The 26,711-nt window shown below is 47.5% G+C and overlaps 2 non-coding genes across 2 annotated transcripts; both read right to left on the reverse strand.

The window, feature by feature from the left end:
- Nucleotides 1-5,330: 5,330 nt before the first annotated feature.
- TRNAS-GCU (transfer RNA serine (anticodon GCU)) lies at nucleotides 5,331-5,412 on the reverse strand. Its single transcript has one exon. It is a non-coding gene; the product is annotated as a tRNA-Ser (tRNA).
- A 20,497-nt stretch (nucleotides 5,413-25,909) lies between these two features.
- On the reverse strand, nucleotides 25,910-25,991 carry TRNAS-GCU (transfer RNA serine (anticodon GCU)). Its single transcript has one exon. It is a non-coding gene; the product is annotated as a tRNA-Ser (tRNA).
- Nucleotides 25,992-26,711: the final 720 nt, after the last annotated feature.

Raw genomic sequence — 26,711 nt, forward strand, 5'->3', positions numbered from 1 at the left:
CCGACCCCACCAATTTGACACCACTACACCTCATTAACTCCGGCTCACCCTACAACCCCATGCCTCCTGCATACCTGCTCACTCGTACGAGTTCCATTCAATTAGTAAAGCAACGCGTTTTATTTAGAGCGCTTAGAACCTAGACGTGTCGTGTGAAGCGCTATATATTTTTTTGTTTTATAGCGTTAATGGTACTACTAAGTACGCCGCACACCGTTAAACTCCTATGCAGTACCACGCCGACCTCTCACGCCCGTTCCAAGCACCACACAGCATCCCTCCCTCCCTGTCACACGGTCCCTGTGGTAACCCTGGGAGGAGGCTGCACTTCGCTCAGCGCTGGAAGACCGGCGGGCTGGGGGACAGCTGACTGGGTGAGGGGGCCCTCGGTCGGCTCAAGCACCGCCCCCAGCCGACCAGAGGCCACCTGGTGCCATGCATTACAGGTGAGAAGGGGCTCTGTGTGCGTCCAAGGGCCTTATATAGCGCCTCGACGCACTTAAATACACTGTTAGCAGGGTGTTCGGTTTTGGATGTCAGATATGCTGCCCTGAGTTTGGGATGGAGGATAACTCCCGACACCCCCGCAAGCGTATTTGATGTGGAGATGGGTTGTGCACCGGCTGCATGAAACTACCAGCTGCAGTGCTCCCCCTAGGTTATGTGCTGGGCGGACTCAGCCTTTCATCTTTCCGTGATGGGTATTCTGGTTTAGAATAACATCCAACGATTAAGCTGCTCAGCATGAATGTTTCCGCTAATTTAAAGCATCTTATTCAAGGGCAGAGGGTACGGTTGTGGGAGGTGTCCTGGGCGCACAACGGTGGTGAAAGGTGGTAGGTGTCCTGGACGCACAACGGTGGTGGTAAGTGTCCTGGGCGCACAAACGTAGTGATGGGTGTTCTGGTGCACGCGGGCCTGGGCGCACAAGGACTGGGCATGGATTGTCCAAACGTCGGGGTCCCACAGCAGTGTAACAGATATTGCTGTTGATTTACAGGCATGGCTGTGGGAGCCCAGTAAGGGCCGCTTCTAGGCGCGTGCATCTCTTCTGTTAATTCTAAACTCAGAATAACAAGGTTAAGAAACGTTAACACAGAAAACCTGCAACTCCCAAACCCCGTTACCAGCACACTGGGCTTTGTCTATGTGTTGAGCTCAGTCTGACTGTCAATCTCTCATGCAACACGCGTTATTCTTTCTGATAATATGATTTTTTCAAACACAACGTTCTTTCTTTAGTCCACCCTCCTGTAAATAAAACATGTTTTTGAGAATAAGAAAGTGGTAAGTAACACAGGAAAAAAAAGAACAAAATAAACAATAGAAATACGCACATACACACCACGTACACACACACACCAATCACAAAAACCATCCGTGCATCCACATGAACCACACACACGCACTAAATGCACACTACTTCATATGCACAGCTACACAACGCACTCAACGATTCACACACCAATTCAAACCGGTTTCACACCTATCTCTTTGTCTTTTGTCGTGATAATGTTCTTTTCGCCTCACTTGCCATTACATTTCGGTTTGATTTGACCCGGTGTCTTTTATGTGACCCAATGTTTTGCTGCTTTTTGCGCGTTTCATCGAATTCTACCCGTATTCATGTTAGAACAACAGGCCCGAGGTCACTAGGCAGACTGTTGTGTTTCTGTGACCCCTGGAAGCACAAACAAGCCCCCTTTGTCTGCCTTAAAGCTGGTTTCGAAGCGCTGCAAGCCAGGAGAAGGTCTCGTGAGACTAGCATTAACAATGTATGAGGCAGTGCCACAGCCATAGGGTGGTGGGTCCGAATAACTGTGATATAGAGAATTCACCGTTAGTTGTATTCACAGGCAGGTGCCTCAATGGCTCACATCGCCAAGAAAAGACTGGCAACAGCACTTGACAGTTGTATGTGCTGTCTTAGGCGGGAGCAGTTTGAAATCTGGCTCAGCGACGAACAGAAAGAAAGACACAGGGAAAGAAGCGGAAACAAACACTTCGCGTGCCTTCAGCCTCCGTGGAGAAATGTGTAGCATGGAGCCTGCGTGTTGGGGGCTGCGGGGACTCTCTGGCATCACTAATGAGCCCACGCCGGCAAGAATTACGGAAGGCTGTGCAATTATGTCCCATCTGCTGCCTGCTCCTTCCGCCCTATGAGCTCAAACGCGCCTTTAATTGTTGAGTCACAATTCCAAAATGCAATCAATCAGCCCTGCTCCGAGCCTCCACGCTAAAGCTGCATGCCACATACCTGCACCTCCGGCAGCAGCCGGTCGCCTCCGGAGGGGGTCTTTAGAGAGTCCTCTTCATAGAGACCTGGGCCGCCCCCGTGGGCCCCCGGCTGCACTGGTTTGAGCTGTGCGAAAACGGGAGGCTCCTCCTGGTGCATTCCTGGGTAGAGACGCTGCGGGCCCAGCCGGGAGGACATGCTCAGCGCGGTGCTGGTGGCCATGGGGAGTGCAGGCTGTGCGAGCTGCAGGACGGGGTGTGGTGGGGCTGCTGCTTGTGCGCTCTGGCTCCCGCTCTGTACCTGCGATCCTGTGCGTGTCTTATGTCTGGGCCGGGCTGCCTCCGCCTAACTCCCCGGCCATTGCGAGCTCTGTTGCAGTAATGCAGCAGCAGGGGCGAGGACTCGGCGACTTCTAGGTGCGGCGGTCGTCGCGAAATGGCATAAAGAAAAGCGCCGCCATTTTCAGATTCGGGGGCGTGTTTTGGCCCTCTGAATGACAGATGACCTCACAGGGCTAAAGAACGCAAAAAACACGCCCCTGAATCCGAAAGTGACGGGGCTTCATTGGAGTGACTCCTTTCTCCTCCAATGGCTGGCCTCCATTTAGGAAGCCAGCCAATGGAGGAGAATGGAGGTGAGAGGTGGGTTCAAACCCCCTAACTCCAAATCATTAATTCTTCGGAACTCCGCCCTCACTGCTTTGCTGTGAGAGCTAGGTCCCTTGACCTAAAAAATGAGTGGAACACAGGACAAAAAGGCACAAAATGAGTGGGGCAGAAGGGCACCAAAAACAAGGGGAAAACGAGTGGAACACAGGACAGAAAGGCACAAAACGAGTGGGGCAGAGGGCAGAAGGGCACCAAAAACGAGTGGGACAGAGGGCAGAAGGGCACCAAAAACAAGGGAAAAACCAGTGGAACACAGGACAGAAAGGCACAAAGCGAGTGGGGCAGAAGGGCACCAAAAACAATGGAAAAACAATTGGAACACTGGACAGAAAGGCACAAAAAACGAGTGGAACACAGGACAGAAAGGCACAAAAAAACAAGTGGAACAGAGGGCAGAAGGGTACCAAAAACGAGTGGGACAGAGGACAGAAGGGGCACCAAAAACAAGTGGAACAGAAGGCAAAAGGGCCACAAAATTAAGTGGCACAGAGGGCAGATGGGCACAAAAAACTAATGGCACAGAGGCAAAATACAGAAATATAGGGGCAGCTAAGAACAGAAGGCAGAAGAAAAAGGGGCACAGATTTTCGTGCTGCTGTCTGATTGCTCACTTTCCACAAGCCCTTGCGTACCACTAATGAATACACTGCTGTATTCATACATGTCCATGCCAATAGACCCAATTCAGGCTGTCTCCCTCTTGAAATTGCCTCTGCTTCAAAAGGTGTTTTTAAAAAGTAATTTAAGTTGTACAAATCACTAGGGTATCCATTTTTGGAATTGGGAGTCTGCCATTTTTTTACAAGACGTTTGTTGCATGAATTACATGCCAATATCATGCGCCTCAGGCTGGACCAAGGTTTCAGATTGCTTATGTCTTGTGCTTTTCTAAACTTGAAGTGTACTTGCCAGTGTAACCAATTCATGTCATGGCATGCTTATCCAATTTGCAAACTGCCCTTAAGACCCTTATTGTGGACCTGTATGTGTGAAAATGCACCATCTTTTTACTTTTTAAAGTAAACATTTTAAGTGCCATTTGGGGCCGCAGACACGCGCGGTTTGGTTCCTGACGCACATAGCCATAGTTGCAGCGCACAGAGACTCTCCACTGCCGCACACAGAGGAAAAAAATTAGAGGGAACATTGTTTACAAGTAATTGTTTTTTGAGGAAAAAATGTGGTGGACTGGCAGGATTTATAAGCAATACTTTAATAGATAATTTAGGAAAGAAACTGTTAACTATTGGATTTTTATATAATTCTATCAATTTATTAATGCCAGATGATCTGATACTGCGTGCTAGGAAGTGGGAAGAGGAAATTGATATTTCGGAAGACTTATTTCTCCACTCAACCGAATTAGCACAAAGTTTGTTAATCCCGGCACGGCTACAAACCCAGTACTACAAATCATGCTTCTCGCTGTTTCCCCCCCCCCCCGAAAAGGATCTCGAAATGGAGGAACAGGGAAGGGGACCCTCTGCCATCGATGTTCACTGTATCAGGCAGATCTCAGTCACATGTTCGCTTCATGTAGTAAATTAAGTCGTTTGAAACGGCAGATTGCTAATTTTACAAAAGAGGTGCTTGGGAGGGACCTTGATCTCTCACCCTCCTTGATCTGCCTTGGGGTGGATAAGGAGATCCGAGGGAAACCGGGGGAGCAATTGGTCTTTTTTTTGCATGGCAATATTTTGGCTATGGCTAGCTTCAGCTTGGTTAGTTCCATCTCCACCAGGATACCATCAATGGCTAGTACGTTTAGTATCAAACTATAACTTTGAAAAAGCTATCTACAGGAATAGATGGATGTATGCACAAAGGAAAGGTCTAAGGAAATGGCAACCACTGGCTAAATGGTTTGAGAGGTGATATAATTTAACTTAATTTAATTTATCAAGTCAGACCTGTCAACGACAACTGTGTATAATTTCATGTTTAACCCCTGGGAGGGGAGGTAAAACTAATTCAAAATGTGTGCATGTTGTATAGCGGGAGTTCTAATTCCTACTTATTGTACTAATACATTGTCTAATAAATGTATGTCTGTAATACGTTATTCTAACAGTAATCATGCACTAATACATTTTTTATTTTTTTTACAAAGGAACTTGCACTAAGGCGGGCAGGGTGTCCCTCATGTTTGTGAGGAGCATTGCTCCACCAAACTCTGATCAGGCCCAGAGTCTGTCTGCAGTAATTCCTGTTTTGGCCGCTCTCGTTTATGCCTCTGCAAATTCCTTGCAATTGGGTATCTTCCAGGAAAGCATTCCAGCAGGGGCAAACAGACCTTTGTACCTGAAATTTCAGAGGTCTTTTCAGTTGAAAATGCCCTTTTTCCTAATTGGATTAAACCAACAATTTGTATGAAGTAATAAGAATTTGGATGCAGGCAGAATAATAATCTACCAAAAGGATATCTGCGACGAGGGTGGGATTCGAACCCACGCATGCAAAGCACAATGGATTAGCAGTCCATCGCCTCAACCACTCGGCCACCTCGTCTGGTGTGGACACTAGTTTTACAGACACTGACACAAAACTGTGATAGCTCATCATTGTTCTTCTTTCTGTTCTATTAATTTCCTCTCAAAGTCTCTCCTTTCTTTCAGTACCAGGTTCACCAGCGGAGAGAGAACTTAAGCTTGAACTCTGAAAGGTTGTTAGCTTTGCTTGCAGTTTGCATCATCCATGTGAACACTGACACTTTCAGTGTGTCTGCTCTGCACATTGGTGTCCTGCAACTTTTTTCGCCTCTGTTTACACAACCGCCATGACATTTCTAGTCACTGAAACCTGGCGTGTGAAAAGGCGCCTGTTCTCTTCCAAAGGCTCAATCTTCGGCGCCTATTAAGGGTTACCAGGCACTACATCAATGCACCTGCACAAAGCCCGCTTATGTTAAGAAAGCACCCTGGGCGGCGAGAAATGTGACGTCTTTGCGGATGCTTGCGGATTACATGAGGCAGCGGGGGTCCCTTTTGTGTTCACTGGTCAGGCCCTGGCTGAGCAGGGACTGGCTCCTGCACACAAACATCCCCAGACCCCTCCCCCTGCTCACCTGAATCACTGATTGCTGAGCTGCCTCAGCAAGATGATGGGTTTGCTGGTGTGTTTCAGCAGGGGTCAGAGTGTGAAGGGAGGGCAAGGAATTGGGTGTTAAGACACTGCCCACAGTATGATAATGACGGATCAAAACCACTTACTGGCGAATCAGACAGAACCAAGCACACAGGGAGATGGACAAGGCTGGGCCAAGCCGACAGGGGTGCTGCTATTAGTATTACCTTAATGTAGGTCTGGGCATAGTTTGTGGAGTTTTTCTACATGGAACTCCGTGAAGTTACAAAAAAACTCTGCGAAGTTACGCGAGTGGCGGAGTGCAGTGCGAACTGCAGTTTGTGCTGGCATTCCTGCTGCTCGGGTAGAAATTCTACCCGAGCTGCAGCTCTCGCTTGCAAACTTACTGTTTGCGCTCGCAAACTTACAGTTCCTGAATGCAAGCGGGGGAAAAACTCTGCTGCACATTGTGAAGTGGAGGTGCAGAAAACGCTGCAAACTCCACAAACGGAGCGAAGTTCACTGCCCAGGCCTACCTTAATGCACACCGCAACGTGTGTCCCTCAGAAAACTGGTGCTCTGAGCCGGGCCCAGCTCGCCTATGCTAAGGGCCAGCCCTGCACCTGCAAATCAGTGCAATTCAACACCACCCTTTTAAAAAAATGTAAACATATGATGGGTGTGGTGGCTACAGTGCCCACTTTATTCTGGGTTACGTCCTCTGTAGGCTTCCACGTGTATAGCGCAACTGACCTAGTTCAAATATAGATGCTCTTTGATGACAGAATGTCACTCCACCAGTATATGGTCTGTGCATTGATGACTTGCCATTTGATTTTTTAAAACTTGCAAACACCTTCAAGCAGGGCACAAGTCATAAAAATAGAAGTGGGGGACTAACCTAGTTAGGCAGTATGCACGTGACATCATGGCACATGACATCACGACTCATGACATCAGGGCACATGACATTACGGTGCATGACATCACAGTGCATGAAATCATGGCGTATGACATCACAGCACATGACATCACGGCACATGACATTATATGTGGCATTACAGGAATTGACACCATAGGAAGTGGCATCACAAACCACAACTTTAATATGTACGTGTGATGTAAAGCGCTCTGACACTGTTTTGGGATGAATAGCGTTATGCAAGAAAAAATGGTGGTACTTAAATTATTTCAACACATCCTCAGGGGTAGTAAGCGCAATATAAATTACATTCAGTATTATGTAACTGCTGGGAGAGACCAACTCATCTGACATTCTTACAATGCATGCATAGCTAGTAAACAGAGCCTGAACAAAGTGAAAAGCTGCCTCTCTTAAGTATGTGTAAAGTGCTAACCTTTGTTTTCCCTCTGCTGCATTTGCTTTTAGGTGTGAGGCTCCTGACTGCTCCCAGCCAGGAGACTCTAACAAAAGGAGGCCTGATGACCCTCAAATTCGGCCCATGGTTTGGGCCCAGCAGGAGTCAAAAATAAGGAAGCCCCGTACCAGCCTGCACTTTGTTGCTTGTTGTAGATGGAAATGTGCAGGCGTTGCTGAATGTGTCCTGGTGTTTTGAAATTACACCGGGAAGAGTTCAACACATTATTTAGTGGGGCCCAGCTTCTTGGCAGGTTGGACGGCCTTCACCCTGTGAAAATAATGGGTGGATGCCATCCATCCACGTGTACCCCCGACTCGTGCTCTACCTACATGAGGCGCCTTGACACTATCTAACCTTTTTCGGCACTACTGTGTTCAGAGTTCTGCTCTGAATGCAGCCGGGGATACCATAATCCTAATTAGATGATGAATTTGGCCTGCAGTACCGCCATAGGGGAGCACGAGCCGCACTGACATGTTCAGTATGCTGCCGGAGGCCGAGTGATATGGGAGAAAATGACACGGAGCGGGGGTAATGGGGGCCATTAGAGGTTTGATATAGTCATCAACTTAAACACAATACCGCTTTCAGAACAGACGCACATTCAAGACAGAAGGCGCCGTTTTAAAGGGAGAGGGTTAATGATATGTAAGGTAAATTATATATTTAAGAACATATGGGGTTGTTTCCTTAAACCTAAAAAGTTGGTCACATATTTGTTTACAGTATTTATTGCCATTGTTGCACTAGGGTGATGCTCACCAGTCACCAGTAGGAAGTGGACCAACTGACAGTAAACACAAAAGGTAAACATGTAACCCAGTATAGATGAGAGATGGGGCCTACCTCTGCAAGTCCCAGGTGCGGAAAGGGGAGAAGAGGATGATGTGGACAGCAAAGGAACACGATGGGTCTTCAGTAGGACTTTTTTTGTGCGAAATATGAGCTTGCATTCGTTTTTGGACTCATGAATGCATGTTGTGCTAAAAATGTGGCAAAAAATGTCTTTGACACCATCAACAGCACTCACATTCTGTCCCTTCATGTTGTCTTCCTGCTCCTGTGACAGGATTTTCACCTGAACAGTATCAAAATTTCATGATGTGTCTTAATGCCAAAATGTTGGGTATTTCACATGACAAGAGTAATGCAAAATACTGGAAATTATGCAACATTATGCTGGTGTAATCAAGATTTTGCCCAGGCCTAATCTTGAGTGGCTCACACCAGGCAAAGAGAGCAGGATGCAAACATGGATCTATTCTGGTAAAAGATCCCATGCACTTGAGATGAACAAGTGATCACTTAGTACTAATGTTCTGGTATCCGTGTGCAATCCTGAGCTGGATTCCAAGCTATCCCATTGCTGCACATGCTAGAGCAACAGCTGAAGGTGGTGTCTGAAATGTACGCAGGTGTGGAAGAAAAATAAGAAGCATATGAGTTGGTGGAGAGCTTAGCCCTTCACTTAGCTGAAAATACAAGGGTGCAAACTAAGATAGTGTCAGACAAACATTAAATTTCTGCCACAATTCTGGATCCACGGTACAAATCAGTACTGAACACTAAGGCATTAATTCCTTTTTCAGAAGAGGATGTTGCCAAGTAGAAAACTTGGATAGCTGAGGTAGCCAGTGACTTTGAATTAGAATGGCTGGTAATTAAAGGCCCGCTACTCCAACCCACAACAAGTACTGCAGGGCATCAGGGCATCCGGCGTCAAGTTCAACTTTAGAGCCTGAGGGCAGTGTGTTAGGCTGACCGCAGTCACAAACAATATTGACAACAGCAAGAACAGGATCATCAGCCCCAGTAAAATCGGCACAGGATTGGTATCTACAGCAAGGGCTTGTTAGGTCCAGTGCTGATGCAAAGGCAAAAGAGGCCCAGCAAAGTGGAGCACCCCTGAGCATTGAGCAGATGGGCCAGGCCTATCTGCATGACCCAACAGAGGTCTACATTGATCAAAACCCTTTGGTGTATTGGTATGGGAAAAGGCGCCAACGGCCAGTCCTCAGCATGCTGGCGATAAACTATCTGGCTTTCCCTGTCGCAAGTGTCTCTTCTGAGTGTGTTTTCAGTGCTGCTGGTGCCATTACAACAGTGAAAAGGACTAGTCTCTCGCCGAAAAACATGGAGACGTTAACCATGATCAAAATGAATTAGCACTTTATACCCGGATTACAAAATACATGAATCACAGCAGGAAGATGAGGACAGCGACTTAGGTGATGAAAGTAGTGTGTTAGATTACCTACTTCTGGTGAACCACCAGAGTTTGAGGACAAGCTCTACTTCCCTGACAACTAGGCTTTCAACTTGTTACTTTCTTTCTTCCTTATTTACTTTTATTAATTGTGTGTGTCTCTCTGGTTCGAATCACAACAAATCCATCACCACTGTCTTCTCTTTTTAATGCCATATTGGAGTTGTAGCTGTGTGCATTTATTAAAGAAGTCCACTCCTCCGAATCCTGCTCCATCTTCCTGACTCATCCTAAATCCATTTCCCTCAAGCCAGACATTGGATGGAGAATAGTACAAGAAATGTTGCCTCGTCCAGTCCCTCCAAGAGAAGTGAAATTTAATGACTATAGCTATCCTCCTTTCCGAGCCGAGAGGGACTGCCCTTCACTTAAGATGAGAAGGAACAGGTAATGATGGCATGCATTGGACGCTGACTCTGAGTGATTGGTGTTTGTGTTGTTGTGCATGAAGTTGAAGTATACTAGTATTTATTCTACGCACTAAAACTGACTCAAGTCAATGTTTCCCTTCTTGTTGTTCAATAACAAAATTGTACCTCTACTGCAGGTTGATCCATTTCATTTTTGAGAATGGAATTTGGACTCACTTAATACACTACAGAGTTGGACAACACCATGATGATGACCACATAGTATCTTTGCAGTCAGTCAGTTGGATCGGAGATGATTGATGGAATAAATGAGGGTGTTTCACAAAGCAGCATAAAAAGGTAAACAAGTCAACAACAACCACAGCAGACCTACTTGTCTGGGTGCTGGTGGAGTCGAGTCATGAGTGTAGTAGCGGTATGACTCATATCCGTGCATTGATTTAGTTACTTACTTTGGAAAATGCTGTGTTGCTCTATATGTGTGCTCTGTCTGGCTCAGTCAAAATCTAAACTAAGTGGAGGTTGGGTGGGCGCCATGGGCATGCTCTGTCCTGTTGCTGTTGTAGGTTAATGCTGGAAACAGACAACAGAGTAGACATGATTTAGCCATGCCACCATTGAAAGTGTTTGCTCTCCTACGTTATTCATGCTTTTTTTCTCCTGGATTTTTCAATATCACTTTTGTTTTTCCATCTATACTTACAGGCCCACCTTTACCCTGTGCTAAACAGAGAAAAACAACTCACACTCACCTACCAATCCGCATCCGCCAGGCAGGCAGTGACACCCAAGATTGACGGAAGCAGGGTCCATGAAACGGACTTAGAGGAATGCCGAGATGAATCTCCCCAATTTGACCAGGATAGCATACAGTAACTTATCATTCATCATCTTTTAAATATTTTGATTGATTTTTTCTCTACAATCATTATGACTGTGTGTTGTTATTATGTTTGCACTTTGCTTATAATTGATCCCTTCAGATAGTTTATAATTTTTTTTGCTAGCTTCAAAAGGAAGCTCGGTACAACAGAACATAAAATGTTTGTAATTTGGGTCTCTCAGAGGGTAGACAGGCAAGGCAAATTGCATAATAATAATTAATAATATACTGCTACTGTACTGTCTACTAGTCTAGTTAGTAAGTACTACTTATCATCATTAACCATCAAGACATCATCATGCATGCATTTCCTTTTACTCCCTTAACGGATATATGATGGTCGTCTGCCAAGATTGTGTGTGTTCAGTTGTTGTTGTCCTTGTGTAGTGTTTGTCTTTGTCAAACCTTTCCCTCAAATACACCTTCCCAACCATTCATCAAACCCTAATCCTCTTCCCCCGGGCTGTGTGATTTATATTGAGGTGTGACTACATTAAATTTACACCAATAATTGATCACACATTTGCTGGGCGAATGTGGTGAAAGCAACACTAATTCAATTTCAAGGCAGGGTGAGAATCTTATTTTGCTTGCCCACCCATGCTCAGTATATTTGCAAGTCAATTTGTTTTTCAAAGAAACATAATCCATCATAATTAATTGCCGGCATCGATTGGATTCATCATCCTCCTCCTTACAGCACTAAAGATTTTGCTTGTGTCGAGTCAATTACAGTTTGTAACTTGCTGTACTCGGCTATACTCGCAACCATTATGTTTTATTTTACTTTAGCATTGCTAATCCTCATTATTATGGTTTCTTGTTTGGCAGTATTCTTGTGTACTGTACTGTACTTCATTCTACTACTCCTTCCAGAGTCTCTCTCAGGCGACTGACTGTCTCATTTTCTCTTTTTGCAAATGCTACTGCCAGTGTCTACTACTACCACATGGCATCGTGAGAAACCAAACCATCTTCACCATGCAGCCATCGCTGTGCCTAAGTTTAAACAGAGCAGTGTGAGCTGGCGCTGACAGCGTGAGGATCATTTTTATTGAGTGTCTGGCACTGGTGCGGTTGACTTGGAAACCGTCCAGCGCAACTTCTTTTCTTTTGTGTAGCGCCTTGGTGCACTTTATTTTTAAAACTAAACACTTCTATTGGGGGGTGAATTGTGTGCTGATAAGATCTTTGCCCTGCACCTAGCACCCACCTGATTCAGTCCCCGGTCCGTCACGGCGATTTTGTGCCGATTGAACGGAGGAACGCGACCCCTCCCCCTGCTGCCTACATAGCTGCCTGTAATTTCTGCCGCGCTGGTGAGAGCAGTGTGAGCTGGCGCTGACAGCGTGAGGATCATTTTTATCGAGTGTCTGGCACTGGTGCGGTTGACTTGGAAACCGTCCAGCGCAACGTCTTTTCTTTTGTGTAGCGCCTTGGTGCACTTTATTTTTAAAACTAAACACTTCTATTGGGGGGTGAATTGTGTGCTGATAAGATCTTTGCCCTGCACCTAGCACCCACCTGATTCAGTCCCCGGTTCGTCATGGCGATTTTGTGCCGAGTGAACGGAGGGACGCGACTCCTCCCCCTGCTGCCTACATAGCTGCCTGTAATTTCTGCCGCGCTGGTGAGAGCAGTGTGAGCTGGCGCTGACAGTGTGAGGATCATTTTTATCGAGTGTCTGGCACTGGTGCGGTTGACTTGGAAACCGTCCAGCGCAACATCTTTTCTTTTGTGTAGCGCCTTGGTGCACTTTATTTTTAAAACTAAACACTTCTATTGGGGGGTGAATTGTGTGCTGATAAGATCTTTGCCCTGCACCTAGCACCAACCTGATTCAGTCCCCGGTCCGTCACGGCGATTTTGTGCCGATTGAACGGAGGGACGCGACTCCTCCCCCTGCTGCGTCACTTCCTTTACCCTCCTATATTAGGCAATGACCACTCGTCCGCGCAGCGGGCGCGCCGACAGCGCGCCAAAGGCACACTTAAGGCAAGCCCGTCTGCGCCCGTCCGCGGACGGCCGGGGACAGGGGGGGACAGGGGCCTCTACCCCTGGTCGAAATGGGTCAACAATACACTGGAGCGCGCAGCAACTCCGCGCCCTCTGTCCTGTGTTTGCTAAAGCCTGTTTCCACAGCCTCAATGTGGAAGGCTCTAGCAACTGTAAGGAGTGTCAGTATAACTGGCATAGCACATCCACATCTAAGGCTGAGACTACTAGCCTCACATGCGGACTACTTAACACCAGATCTATGCGGAAGCATAATCTTGACATTTACGACCTGCTCACAGATATGAAACTCGACCTCCTATTTCTCACTGAGACATGGCTGGATGCCAACTCAGAACCAGATATAGTCGCTTATCTCCCTGCTGGCTATACAATGGTAAGACTGGATAGAATTGTGGGCAGAGGTGGCGGGGTAGCCATAATCTCTAAACAGCCACTCTGCTGTCAACTTGAACCTGTTGCTATCGTTGACAGTGAGACAGGAGCATTCTCCATTAAGGTTAACGCTAGTAATACATTGAAGGGCTTCCTGGTTTATCGCCCTCCTGGCCCTTTTGCCCACTTCACTACCAGCCTCACTGAAGGTTTAACAGAAGCTGCTTTACGTAGGGATAAGTTTATGCTCTTAGGTGACCTAAACATCCATTTGGATGACCAACTGGACAAAGGAGCTACCGACTTCTGTCAGCAACTATCATCCCTTCAATTACACATCAAATCCAATGCCCCTACACACCAAAAGGGCCATTTACTGGACCCTATCTTCGCCAATTGGGAAGACATAAAAGTTAAGGCCCCTGTCCCAATTCCTTGGTCTGACCACCTTTTAGTACCCTTCATTATCAATATTTCTGCTGGCAATCCTCAAAAACGCACTAACTCTAAATATATGAGCCGTAAATGGTCTGCATTTTCCAAAGCCAAGTTCCATATTGCATTGACTAAAGGCAGCAGACCGGGAGGTGAGGATGCTGACACGGCGTCAGATAGACTAGAAGGCCGCATTAATAATGCTTTAGATGAAATAGCCCCTCGCTGTCAGAAAAATCTTGGTAGCAGACCCCAGAAATCCGCCCCCTGGTTCAGCGATGAGCTTCGCCTAGCTAAATCGCAATGTAAGCAGTTAGAAAGACAGTGGCGGGTGGCCTACCTCGACCAAGCTAAACAGAGGTACCTAGACAAACGCAGAGAATATCATAGCTCCATTAGGCGTGCAAAAAAAACTTACTTCTCAGGGAGGATAGGAGAAGCTAAAAACTCAACCAAGGAGCTGTTTAAAATTTATAAAGAGATCTCTCTCTGCGGTTTATCTGCTGACCCGTCCTCAGTTTCGGAGGAATCCTGTAACCGCATCGCTGCTTTCTTTTCTGACAAAGTGGATACCATCTATTCCACTTTTTCAGGGGGAAAGAAAAAGGGAACTGAGTTTAGAGAAAACACACTAGAGGTTGGTGGGGGCAACAGGCTGGATCATTTTTCCACTCCATCCCCTGACGGGCTCCAGCGGATATGCCTCTCCATCAAGTCAGGATCCCCCGTGATCCGGCATCACCTAAACTTCTAGGAGAGAATATTGAGATCTTGGAACCTTATATTAGGGATGTTCTGGATCTCTCTTTTAGATCCGGTACTGTACCTAAAAACTGGAAGCAGGCGGTAGTACTCCCTCTTCAAAAAAAAAACAATCTCAGTTGGGACAGGCTAGATAATCTCCGCCCCATTTCACTCCTCCCCTACCTGGCCAAAGTGGCAGAAAAGGTGGCCAATCTCCAGCTTATAGCATATGTTGAGCAAGCCAACCTGCTTCATTCTACTCAGTTTGGCTTCCGGTCCCGCCATTCCACGGAATCTGCGTTGCTGATGGCCACTGAGACCATCAGGCAAGGGGTAGATGAGGGTCATACTATGGCCCTCATTCTACTTGACCTAAGCGCAGCGTTTGACACTGTAGCACATTATACCCTGCTACAGTGTCTTAACAAAGGTGGAGTCACGGGGTCAGCACTGAGATGGATTCAATCTTTCCTCACCGACCGGGGTTTTCAGGTTAGACAAGGTGAACATTACTCGCATGTGTTCAATCTTGATCAAGGGGTGCCTCATGGCTCGGCCTTGAGCCCCACCCTATTTAACCTTTATGCTTCCCCGGTAGCTACCATTGTGGAAAGTTATGGTATCCAACTAGTGTCATATGCCGATGACACACAGCCGGTCATCTCACTATCACGGGCACCCTGGATGTCTGACAACTGCCTGAAGCTGAATGGGTCCAAAACTGAAGTGCTCGTGGTAGGGGGTGGTCCCGATGTGTGGTCCTCGGCATGGTGGCCTACATGCTTGGGCCCCACTCCAGTGCCCTGCCAACAGGCGAAAAATCTTGGGGTGATGTTTGACTCCGACCTGTCATTTACTCCCCAGATAGATCGTGTAGTTGGGATGTGCTTCGGTATACTCAAGAGTCTACGAAAGATCTTGGACCTACTTCCTGTGGGTGCCAGACAGACTCTGGTGCATGCCTTGGTCACATCAAGGCTGGATTACTCCAACCTCCTCTATCTGGGAATAACAGCAAGAAGCCTTAATCGTCTCCAGGTACTTCAAAATGCCACAGCCCGGCTGGTGCTGAGGCTCCCAAGAAGAACGGCCTCTAGAGTTGCTTTGAAATCCCTCCATTGGCTTCCGGTCAAAGAGAGGATTATCTTTAAAGCACTATGCATGTGTCATCGCATCACCGAGGGCAAGGCGCCCTACCCCCTACAATGCCTTATCTCTCCCTATAGACCAGGACATAGGCTTAGATCCTATGGTACCGGGCTATTAGTAGTCCCTAAATTTCATAAAGCCCGAATGGGGGGCAGATCTTTCAGGCTACTTGCAGCCAAGAGCTGGAATAGGCTTCCGATGGAGCTGCGTCTCGAACCTTCTGAGACAAACTTCCGCAAAGCTCTCAAAACACATCTGTTCCGCTCAGCACTAATGTAATCCCCCTGTCTCGCCACCTCATTCGCTCTCTCAGCGCGGGGACACGCCGGTGCGCGTAAACCAGGCGCTTTATAAAATTCCAAATAATAATAATAATAATCACAGGTAAGAGAAGAAGTTTGAGGGAGGCATAATTAATAATGGAAATTAATTCATTAATTCACACACCCACGGCCTTGAGTCTAGTTGCAGACTGCATAGACTAGGAGGAGAGACTGACAGTACTAGTAGGACAAGTCACTCAGTGAGGGTACCACATCTATCTGTTTGTGTGTTACAAAATCGGCAGAATATTTAAATCAAAAATTGGCTGCGGTCCTGCAGCAGCAAAGGAAGGAAACCATGTGACATAAAAGAGTAACCCCCGCACAAAACATTGACATTGTATGCAAAGTTTAAGTATAAAGATAATGTAATCCCCTAACAAAATAAACTAATGTAAAAAATCACACAACACCTGACCCACCCCTCTCCCTAACCCCAACCATTGTCCAAAAAGATAAAGAAAGAGTCCAACCGATGGCTGTTAAATTCACAAATAAAATTGTCTTAAATATATAAAACCCAACTTTTCCCCAACCTACTCTCAATGCCCACCCATCAAAAAAAGGAATAAAAAAAGGGACAATCCAACAGGATCTCTATCGGCCGGCTCGCAGTCGCTGGTTAATCACCAGGACCGCCTGTACATGCTCCTCTAGGTGCGCCATTCGGAGAAGCATACGGCACTTGAAAGCTCGACAATTGCATCCACAGGGGGAGGCAGCAGTGTTAGCTGAAGTACGGTGGGCGGCTGTTAGACCACGGCGCAGTACCACTTGAGGGGCCTGGCTGGGGCCCTGGGCATTGGAGGAGTCTGCAGCTGCTGCCACCTCCTCCTCCTCCGCCAGAGCCACCAGACACCGATATTCCATGCAGATGGCCTCCAGCTTCTGGCGCCGGGCCATGGCTGCCAACTCCTTCCTGACTATTGTAAGATTATAACCGATACTGTTAGCAAAACAGTAACACAAAATTAATTCTACACATAGTGGCACAGTAGCACTAGCAAGCACAGTACATGACATTTGTGGTATCTATCCTCTCACTTCCTCCGCCTCTAACATTTGTGGGAGTTTCAGGCATTATACTAGCACTATGGAATCGAGTACACCAGTCTTCTTCTTATCTCTTGTTTAACTAAATTAAGTAACCTTGTTGTAGCCGGCATGCCAGCTCAGTCAGCTTCAGCCCAAGACAAACATACTCGTGATGCAAGCTCACATAATGTTTATTTACTACTGTCTGCAGGTGGGGAAGCTAACTACACAAACATCTTATTTTTCAATTACGGGTGGCACTGGCCATACTCTTTTACATCAAGGGCAACTGCTTAATTTCACTTTCACCCTGCCCTGACTACTGCAACAAGGCAGATGATATGTGATCCAAATGATCATTGCTTATATATGGGACAACATTAGCTACTTTGTTTTGATTGATTGTGTAACCATGCACCTGATAGGCCAACCATGGCAGGCTGACACAGTCGAAAATAAATTAACATAGGTAGGGAGTGGGCCTCGTAGTCGGAGGGAGGCACTTGATAACAACAACATACATACACAATATATATGCTGTGCTTGCAAACTACTGTGAGTCAAGGGAGTATTCTAAAAATACAACTTCGTTCTATTCTCTTTGGCTTTGCTATTCTGGCGCAGATTATTTTCTTTTACATTCTCTTCAAAGATTCTTCATCCAGTGACAGTCTCCACCTATGCTATGATGAATACCATCCAGACATCCATCCATTCAAAGTAAACATGTCTATCATTCTTCTCAATCTCTCAACAAACCTTAGTTTGTTTCACCAACAGCAAACATTTTTTTTAAACCACCACCCATTCGTCCTTCCTTCCTTGCTTGCCTTTGAGTTTGACCCATGAAACACCCCGGAGGATTTTTGCTATCACCCACACAGTTTCATCCACCCAGGCAGGCATCTTTTCTTTCACCAGGGGATTCCCTTCCCGCGTACCCGCTATGGCAGGTATCTGCCCAAGTCATCGGTCCAAGTGTTGCGTTGAATTAAGGGGCACTGTTTGCGGATTAGAATGCCCGCCCCTCTGGAGTTAGATGTGAACCAAGCATGTGTTACCAGCCTGTAGCCTCATCGGTGGAGTGCTTTACTGCTATTGCCTTGGAGATGTGTCTCCTGGAGCAGGGCTATATCTGGGGTCTGTCTCTTAAGATAGTGAATCACCACCCGTGCTTTAATTTGTCACCCAGCCCATGGACGTTCCACGTTAGAATGCGGAGATACCTTGCCATGGTACAGTCAGACATAGTGCGTGCAAGTGGTGTAAGGCATCATCTGACCATGTCTCTATTGTGTACAGTGGTGCATAAGGTATCAGATCTACGTGCTCGGTGTACTCTTGTATATGCGCTATGAAATATGTTGTCTCCATCACAAAATAAAAACCTGCATAACAATTTAAACAAACGCCCCCAACGCCCTACTCCCACCCTCTCCCTGTCTCCCTGTATGACAGGCACAGAACCTCCCACCACCCCCAACTTGCACAGTGCCTTTCAACCACCCTCAACAGTGTTAGGAACGTGATCCAATCCTAGGCCCTGAGGCACTTATTCAAGCGGGTACCCATATCCCCTAACATTTGACCCCACAGCATGTCAGTAGGACCAATCAAAGGATACTCATCAGAAAACAAGAGCAACTGTGTCACCTCCACCGGAGGCGGGTGTAATTACAAGGCTGGCTCATATAAAACCCTACATTGCACTGGAGTTTTAATGTGAGGTGGTTTGACGACAAGGCTTCTTGCGCCTGCCGAGACTCATCTCAGCAAGTCTTGTTGACAAAAGACCAGTCTTGCACACTATTGAGCTTCCAAACTCTATCCTGTAGGGCCCGCGCTGCTGAATCGCCGTCCGGTGGGGACTCAGTCTGCGGGCTCGACCTGTCCTTGCCACCTCTGTCACCAGCTGGCTTATGATGACGTTTGTCGACTGTTCTTCCATCCCTCAAGCCAGTCCCATGTGTCCTCAGGCCTAGCAAAGAACCATGCCTTCTCCCCCGGTTCCACCCGCAGCTTGGCGGGAAACAGCATAGAGTATTTGATGTTACGGTCCCGAAATGCAAGCGTCACGTCCAGGAAGCTACAACGTTGTTTCTGGACCCGCAGAGTAAAGTCTGGAAAAAGGGTGACTGTGCTGTTATCTATGACCAGTGGCTGGGCCATTCTTGCCGTTTGAAGGATGATATCCCTGTCGCGAAAGTTGAAGACTCTTGCCAAAAGAGGTCGGCGGTGTGCCAGGCATGGCTCATACCCCTGGTACTTGGTGTGCGCGTTCAATGGAAAAATATTGGGATAGTCCCTTCGGCTGAAGGTGTTTGAGGATTAATATCCTTCAGCATGGGGTCTGGTTGCTCCCCACTAGATTTGGGGTTAGATTGCTTCGCATCCAGAACTTATTGCCACGATTATTTTTCTAGCTTAGTTTGAAGCAAGCCACGTCCGCTGCAGCCACTTGCCATGATGTTGCCGGAGGGTGTGGTGTATCTAAGATGGGGGCCGAGGCCGCCTGCTTGTGAGACTAGCCCACAATGGCCTGTCGGTTTCCGCCACTCAGTCCCAGACCCAAGGCTGCTGCAGTTCCAGGGGAGACCCACACCGGCGAGGGAGGGGTGGAGAAAGTACAGCTACCTCGCTAAGGGCAGCGCCTGCTGGTCAAACGTGTGACACTGCATCCAATCTGAACTGTGCAAAGAATGGCGGCCTGATTGTAGGAGCAATGGGGTCCAACTCCCCTCCAGTTGCAGAGAGTTTGTGTGTCCACTGCCCAAACAGCCAGAGTAGTGACTGCCGATCAGATCCGGTAACGGCCGTCGTTCCCACCGCCAGTAGTGTCAAGTGGCTTGGGCCTCTTAGGCGTCGCCCAAAACCAAGGTCCTTAATTCAGTGCCGACTACGGCCTGCCCCACGCTGCTGCGTCGTTACCCTCCAGCACCGAAGCTCCCAAAATAGGCCTCAGGGTCCACACGTAGAGACCAGTTGGGTCAATGGCTCTGGAGCTGCTCTGTAGGGCGCACTCGAGAGCACTGCAGCTGTGATGCACAGCACCTTTCTGTCTTGGCCTAGAGGTAGCCGAAGGAGCAGAGCGCGTCGCGGCGGTGCTGATCATCTTGGTCTCTGGGTGTGCCCCTGTGTGTGGATGAGTCCGGGCCAGCCCGCAGGACAGGAGGGTGCTGCACACATCTTCACGGTCTGCACGAATAAGCACGAGCCTGTGGCCTGGGATTTACTGGCACATACAGGCCTCTGGTGACCCATGGGCACACTGGCAATCAGGCTGGTCTTTGTGGGGCTGGTGGGGGGGCAGCGCACTCACCGGTGAAACCACTGATTGTGTTGATCGCTGTTCGGCCCTTCTTGTGTCTGCACAGGCCTTGGATCTTTGGTGCGGCGTTAATTAGGTGCGCGCCGTCGAAGTGTGACTCGGCACGCCCAGCGTCTTCCGGCTCCGCGGCACAGTTGCGCTGTCGTTCAGCCGCCCAAGCGCCACTGATTGGGGCAGTCTGCGGTCCAACAGACGGGCATGGTACCAGGGCCAGGTGAGCTCCTCAGCTAGCAATTTTGTCAAGGGCAAGTCCTGATTTTTAGGATTTACCGGGAGTGGGGCGACGGAGCGAAGCTACTGTGTGGCCAATTCCCTCGGCTGTTGGCCACAACCCCATTACACATTTTTCAGATGCCATTTCCACCTCTCCCTATTTATTCTTTTTCACTAGTAGGATTTTTTTTAAATGTTAAAATAGACATATATACCACATATATCACTAGTACAAATCAGGTACTAGAACAGTAGACACTAGTAGTAGTATGTCCTATCCTATAAAAAATAGTAAAATATCTGGTTGGGCATTTTGTTGGTGGGAATTGTCGAAAAGCCTCTCAAGTTTAAGAAGACTAGAAGAGGACAACCCAAAGGGCTGGACTCAGTGGCTAGAGGTATTGGTGAATATAAGTTTTAAAACCTTTAAAAAAAATAAAGAGTGGTGAACTGAGCAAGCTTAGCTACAGACAGACTAATAGAGTAGTAGTACAGAGAGTCAGAACAGAGGCAGTTAGAGGCAGGGATAACAAGAATTTAGAAACAGATAGTCTAGATCGAAGAAAATTTGGTAAAAAAATAGAATTAGCAAACGGAAACACTAGTTCAGAAAAAATAAGGTGCAGTGAATGTTAGGGAAATATAATTATTAATATTAACAACTGGAGGATTTACTGGGGCCAGCAGCAGAGTACTTGGTAGAGGAGCGGCCTTGGCCCTGGGAGGCATCTTGTCCTGCTGCTGCTGACTCTGACCCCGTCTTCTTGCCCTTGAGTGCTGATCATGTAAGATATAATAAAGAAAGAGACAAACATTGATGATTGGTGTGAAACAAATAAAAAAAATAAAAAAACGCTCTGAAAAAAATGTTTTGGGTAACAACAATTGCAATAAAATTGACCTATCTAAACTGATCGACTAGTAGTATTGCGGGATTCACGGACCGTCTCGTTATTATTTATGAACACTAATCCAATGTTCCATTCTGATTCCAGAATCCTAAGCCTAAGTACCACCTGACCTAGCCCACCTATTCCAGATGGGCCAATTGTTCACTAAGTCTGTATTACCATTTATTTTATTCCTCAAAAATGCGTAGATGGAGGACGCATGCATACATTTTTGCATACACCAAATTGTTGGTTGGTTGCTGATGATGGTCTGCTAAGCCCATTGCTCACTCACTAACAAACTACAAAAGGTTCTACTAAGTACTGGAGTAAGCAGCACTCAGCAGTACGTGATGTGACAAAGGAAGCGTCATGCAGACCGCTAAAAAATTACCAACTAATACTAAGAAACTATACTACCTTTCAATCCACCACTATCTTATTGACAGGAGGACAAAGAAAGGACTAGAGTCTCGCTAGCATTACCTAACTTAAGTTCTCTAAAGTAAACTCTCTTACGTAATGAGCCCAAGCGATTGCAAAGTTGCAAACAAGTAAGATTAGTAGCGCTGAGCACCAATCACAGAAGATTTTTTAAAGTAATTTACCTGGAATGTAAGCAGCAGCATTCTTGCTATTCGGAAAAAAATTATATTCACAATAACAGTAACACAGTCTATAGAACACACAATACTACTAGTATTATACTATTAGCTACTCACCAAGCCCCATGACTTCAACAACTAGCAGGTCCAGCAGGTCCTGCTCCCGGTTCAAGATGTCTGACCACCAATGGGTCAGCTGGTTATGGGTGCGCTGGACCCCAGAGCAGCAAAACACTGTCCGGCGCACCCTCGCCCACTGGTGTTGACACTCCTGGGTAGCGTACCAGTCAGGCCTGCTGCCTGCTGCCAAGGTCAAGAGTAGGTGGTGTTGCACAAATAAAACAAGCGCAACCACATCCGCCTCACTAAAAGGGGACCGGGACTGCACCCCTTCTGGGCACAGTCTGCCGCAAGGAAGGCGGCTCTTCTTCTTGGGCGCAGGCGCCTTCCTCTTGGAGCCGGTACCCTTAGCCATGGTTCTGGGGTGGGCGGGGTGGAAAAGAAAACGTAGGAGTAAAAAATAAAGTCAGGAGAAGAAGTAGGAGAGTAAAAAAGGAAGTAATATAGAACATGTAGTGCCCCACACACATCGATGTATGTGTGCAAGACACCACGTGGTGCCTTGCACATATCTGGATGTGTACAAAGTGCCTTTCCCTACTGTGGCTTATGCTGTGGCCCTTTTCCTGGTACTCAGCACAATCTGCAGTAGAAACAAGCATTGGCATAGCTAATAGGTCTCGCCTTTGGTCCCTTAGAAGTGTTTAGACAGAGCTATTGGCTTTGCCACTTGTCTTTAAGCTGTGTCGTGGAGCATTGTGGCTGCTGTGCAACATGTTGAAAAGTTATAATAAAAACAATGTAAAGGCTTTTTTGTCACCTTATATATAACCAAAAAGACATTATGTTTAACTGAACAACCTTATTTAAAAAATAATTAATACAAAAAATGTGTTCTAGTTTTTTCGTCCTTTCAATGTTGGCAATTTTTCCCCTGTTCAATTGCTTGTTTATTATAGCTTTTTTTGTATCAGTGGGGTGGCATAAACAAAGGGTGGGTGGAGGGTGGGAAATAGTATCTGAATTACAGCACAAGCAGTGGAGAGACAATCGAGGAGAATCAGCAGATGCCGGATTCCGAGGGCAGAATGAGTTGGTGCTGGGTGATGCTGAGGTGGTGCTGCACTGGTGGTGGTGCACTAATGAGGAGATGGTGCTGTGCTGATGCCGAGATGGTGCTGTGCTGATGCTGAGGTGGTGCTGTGCTGGCACTCAGGTGGTGCTGTGCTGAGGATGAGGTGGTGCTGAGGTACTGCTGGGTGATGTTGTGGTGGGGCTGATTGATGTTGTGGTGGTACTGAGTGATGCAGAGTTGGTGCTGCACTGGTACTGAGGTGGTGCCATGCTAATGCTGAAGTGGTTCTGCATTGGTGATGAGTTGCTGCTGAGGTGGTGCTAAGACAGTACTTTGCTGATGTTGAGGTGATGCTGCACTGCTGCTGAGGTGCTGCGGTGCTAGTGCAGAGGTGGTGCTACACTGGCACTGAGGTGTAGCTGTGCTGATGCTGTGATGGTGCTGCCTTGATGCTGAGGTGGTGCTGTACTGATGCTGAGGTAGTGCTGAGTGATGCTTTGCTGGTGCTCAGGTGGTGCTGTGCGAACTGATGTGGAAGTGTAACTGAGTGATGCTGAGGAGATGCTGTGCTGGTGCTGATGTGGTGCTAAGTGATGCTGTAGTGGTGCTGAGTGAGGCTGTGCTGGTGGTGAGTCATGCTGTAGTGGTGCCAAGGCATGCTAAGGAGGTGGTCCTGCGATGGTGCTCAGGTGGTGCTGAGTGATGCTGAGTTGATGCTGTGCTGAGGTGATTCTGTGCTGATTCTGAGGTGGTGCTGCACTGATGCTGAAGTGGGGCTGTGTTGCTGCTGAGGTGGGACTGCACTGGTGATGGTGCACTGATGCAGAGGTGGTGCTGTGCTGATACTGAGATGGTGCTGAGTAATGCTGTGATAGTGCTGAGTCATGCTGTAATGGTGCTGAGTCCTGCTGAGATAATGCCGAGTCATCTGGTGCTGAGCTGGTGCTCATGTGGTGCTGAGTTGATACTGTGATGAGATGCTGTTCTTATGCTGTGGTGCTGCACTGATGCTGAAGAGGTGTTGTGTTGCTGCTGAGGTGGGGCGTGCTGTTGGTGGTGTACTAATGCATAGGTGGTGTTGTGTTGATGCTGCAAATGTGCTCTGCTGATGTGGTGCTGAGGGGGTGCTGCACTGGTGCTGAGGTGGGGCTGTGCTGATGCTGAGTTGGTGCTGCACTGGTGGTGGCACACTGATGAGGAGGGGGTGCTGTGCTGATACTGAGATGGTGCTGAGTCATGCTGAGATGGTGTGGAGTCATGCTGAGATGGTGCTGAGTCATGCTGATGTGGTGGTGCTCTGGTCCTGAGGTGGTGCTGAGCTGGTTCTCAGGTGGTGCTGAGTTGGTGCGTTGCTGAGGTGATGCTGTGCCGATACTGAAGTGGTGCTGCATTGGTGCTGATTTGCTGCTGATGTGGGCCTGTGCTGATGCAGAAGTGGAGCTGCACTGGTGCTGAGGTGGGGCTACGCTGGTGGTGGTGGTGCACTGATGCGGAGATGGTGTTGTGCTGATGTTGAGATGGTGCAGGACTGATGTTGTGGTGGTGCTGAGTTGGTGCTGTGGTAGTGCTACACTGTTGGTTGTGCACTGATGAGGCATTGGTGCTGTGCTGATGCTGAGGTGGTGCTGTGCTGATGATGAGGTGGTGCTGAATGATACTGAGGTGGAGCTGAGGTGGCAGCGTGGTTGTGCAGAGGTGGTCCTCAGTTGGTGCAGAGTGATACTGAGGTGGTGCTCTGTGATGCTCAGGTGATGCTGTGCTGATGCTGAGATGGTGCTGTGGTGGTATTGAATGATGCTGAGGAGATGTTGTGCTGGTGCTGAGTGATGCTGTGTTGGTGCTGAGTCATGCTGAGATGGTGGTGCTGCGCTGGTGCTTAGGTGATGCTGAGCGGGTGCTCAGGTAATGCTGTGTGATGCTGAGTTGGTGCTGTTCTGAAGGGGCGTTGCGCTGAGGCTGGCGACACGAATGTAAAGCAAGAGGCGTGGAGGGGCGTGGTGAAAGCCCACAGAGCAGATACTCCATATCTCGAATGATGCCGCGTATGTCCTGCCTACGTGAGACCTAAAAAGCACTTTCCGACCACCTCCACGGTGGTCTAATCACAATAGGCCGGGTAGAACTGCAGACTCATTGTCGAACGGTCACCTGCCCAATACCATGGCCGTCAACAGTTCGACCGACTAACACCGAATTTAGAGCCATAGTTGTTGAATGCCACTCAAAGTACACTGAAGATGTCACACATGAGCAATCTCAAACCTTGGCTGCTATGTTTAGGAACCTTAAAAACATACCTTTTCCTCATCTTTTAGCCCTGTTCTCCTTGTAGCCTTCCATGTAGCAGCTGATATAACTCCTCCACTCCCTCGGTATGCAACAAATCTCTTTACAGGATCCTGTTGACCTGGTTTAGAGTCTGCCAGGTGAGTGACTCAGTCACAGACATCCTACATAGGCATTATGTCCACTGAAACTTGAACTAAGGCGGACAGGGTGTCCCTCATGTTTGTGAGGAGCATTGCTCCACCAAACTCAAAACAGGCCAAGAGTCTGTTTGCAGTAATTCCTACTTTGGCCGCTCCTGTTTATGCCTCGCAAATTCCTTGCAATTGGGTGTCTTCCAGGAAAGAATTCTAGCAGGGGCAAACATACCTTTTGTACCTGAAATTTCAGAGTTAACTTTATTTGAAAAAGCTTTTTTCCCCTAATTGAAATAAACCAACAATTTGTATGAAGCAAGAAGAATTTGGATGAAGACAGAAAAATAATAATCTACCAAAAGACATCTGCGACGAGAGTGGGATTCGAACCCACGCGTGCAGAGCACAATGGATTAGCAGTCCATCGCCTTAACCACTCGGCCACCTCGTCACCTGTGTTAGTAGCAAGTTACACAATGAAACAGAAGTATGATAGATCATCATTGTTCTCCTTTCTGTTCCATTCATTTCCTCTCAAAGTCTCTCCTTTCCTTCAGTTCCAGGATCCACAGCGGAGAGAGAACTTAAGCTTGTACTCCCCAGCTATGTTACTCTTGCTCGCTGCTTTGTAAACAATGATACTTTCAGTGTGTCCACACCAAACTCTGATCAGGCCCAGAGTCTGTTTGCAGTCATCCCTGTTTTGGCCGCTCTTGTTCATGCCTCGGCAAATTCCTAACAATTAGGTATCTTCCAGGAATGCATTCCAGCAGGGGCATTTTAGTTGAAAATGCAACTCCTATCCGCCTCTGTTTATACAACTACCATGGAATTTCTAGTAACTGAAACCTGCCGTATGAAAAGGCGGCTGTTCTCTTCCAAACGCTCAACCTTCGGCGCCTATTAAGGTTTACCAGGCACTACATAAATGCACCTGCACACAGCCGCCTTTGTTAAGATAGCGCCCTGGGCGGAGAGAAATGTGACGCCTTTGCAAATGGTAGAAAATTACATGAGGCAGCGGGGGGGTCCCATTTGTGTTCCCTGGTCAGGCCTTGGCTGAGCAGGGACTGGTCCTGAACACAAACATCCCCAGAACGCCCCCCTCCCCACTTACACCCCCCCCCAGATCACCAACATTTAGCTGGCTCAGGCAGATGTTGGTTTTGTT

The sequence above is a fragment of the Lissotriton helveticus genome, chromosome 12, assembly GCF_964261635.1.
Source record: "Lissotriton helveticus chromosome 12, aLisHel1.1, whole genome shotgun sequence".
NCBI classification, from domain to species: domain Eukaryota; kingdom Metazoa; phylum Chordata; class Amphibia; order Caudata; family Salamandridae; genus Lissotriton; species Lissotriton helveticus.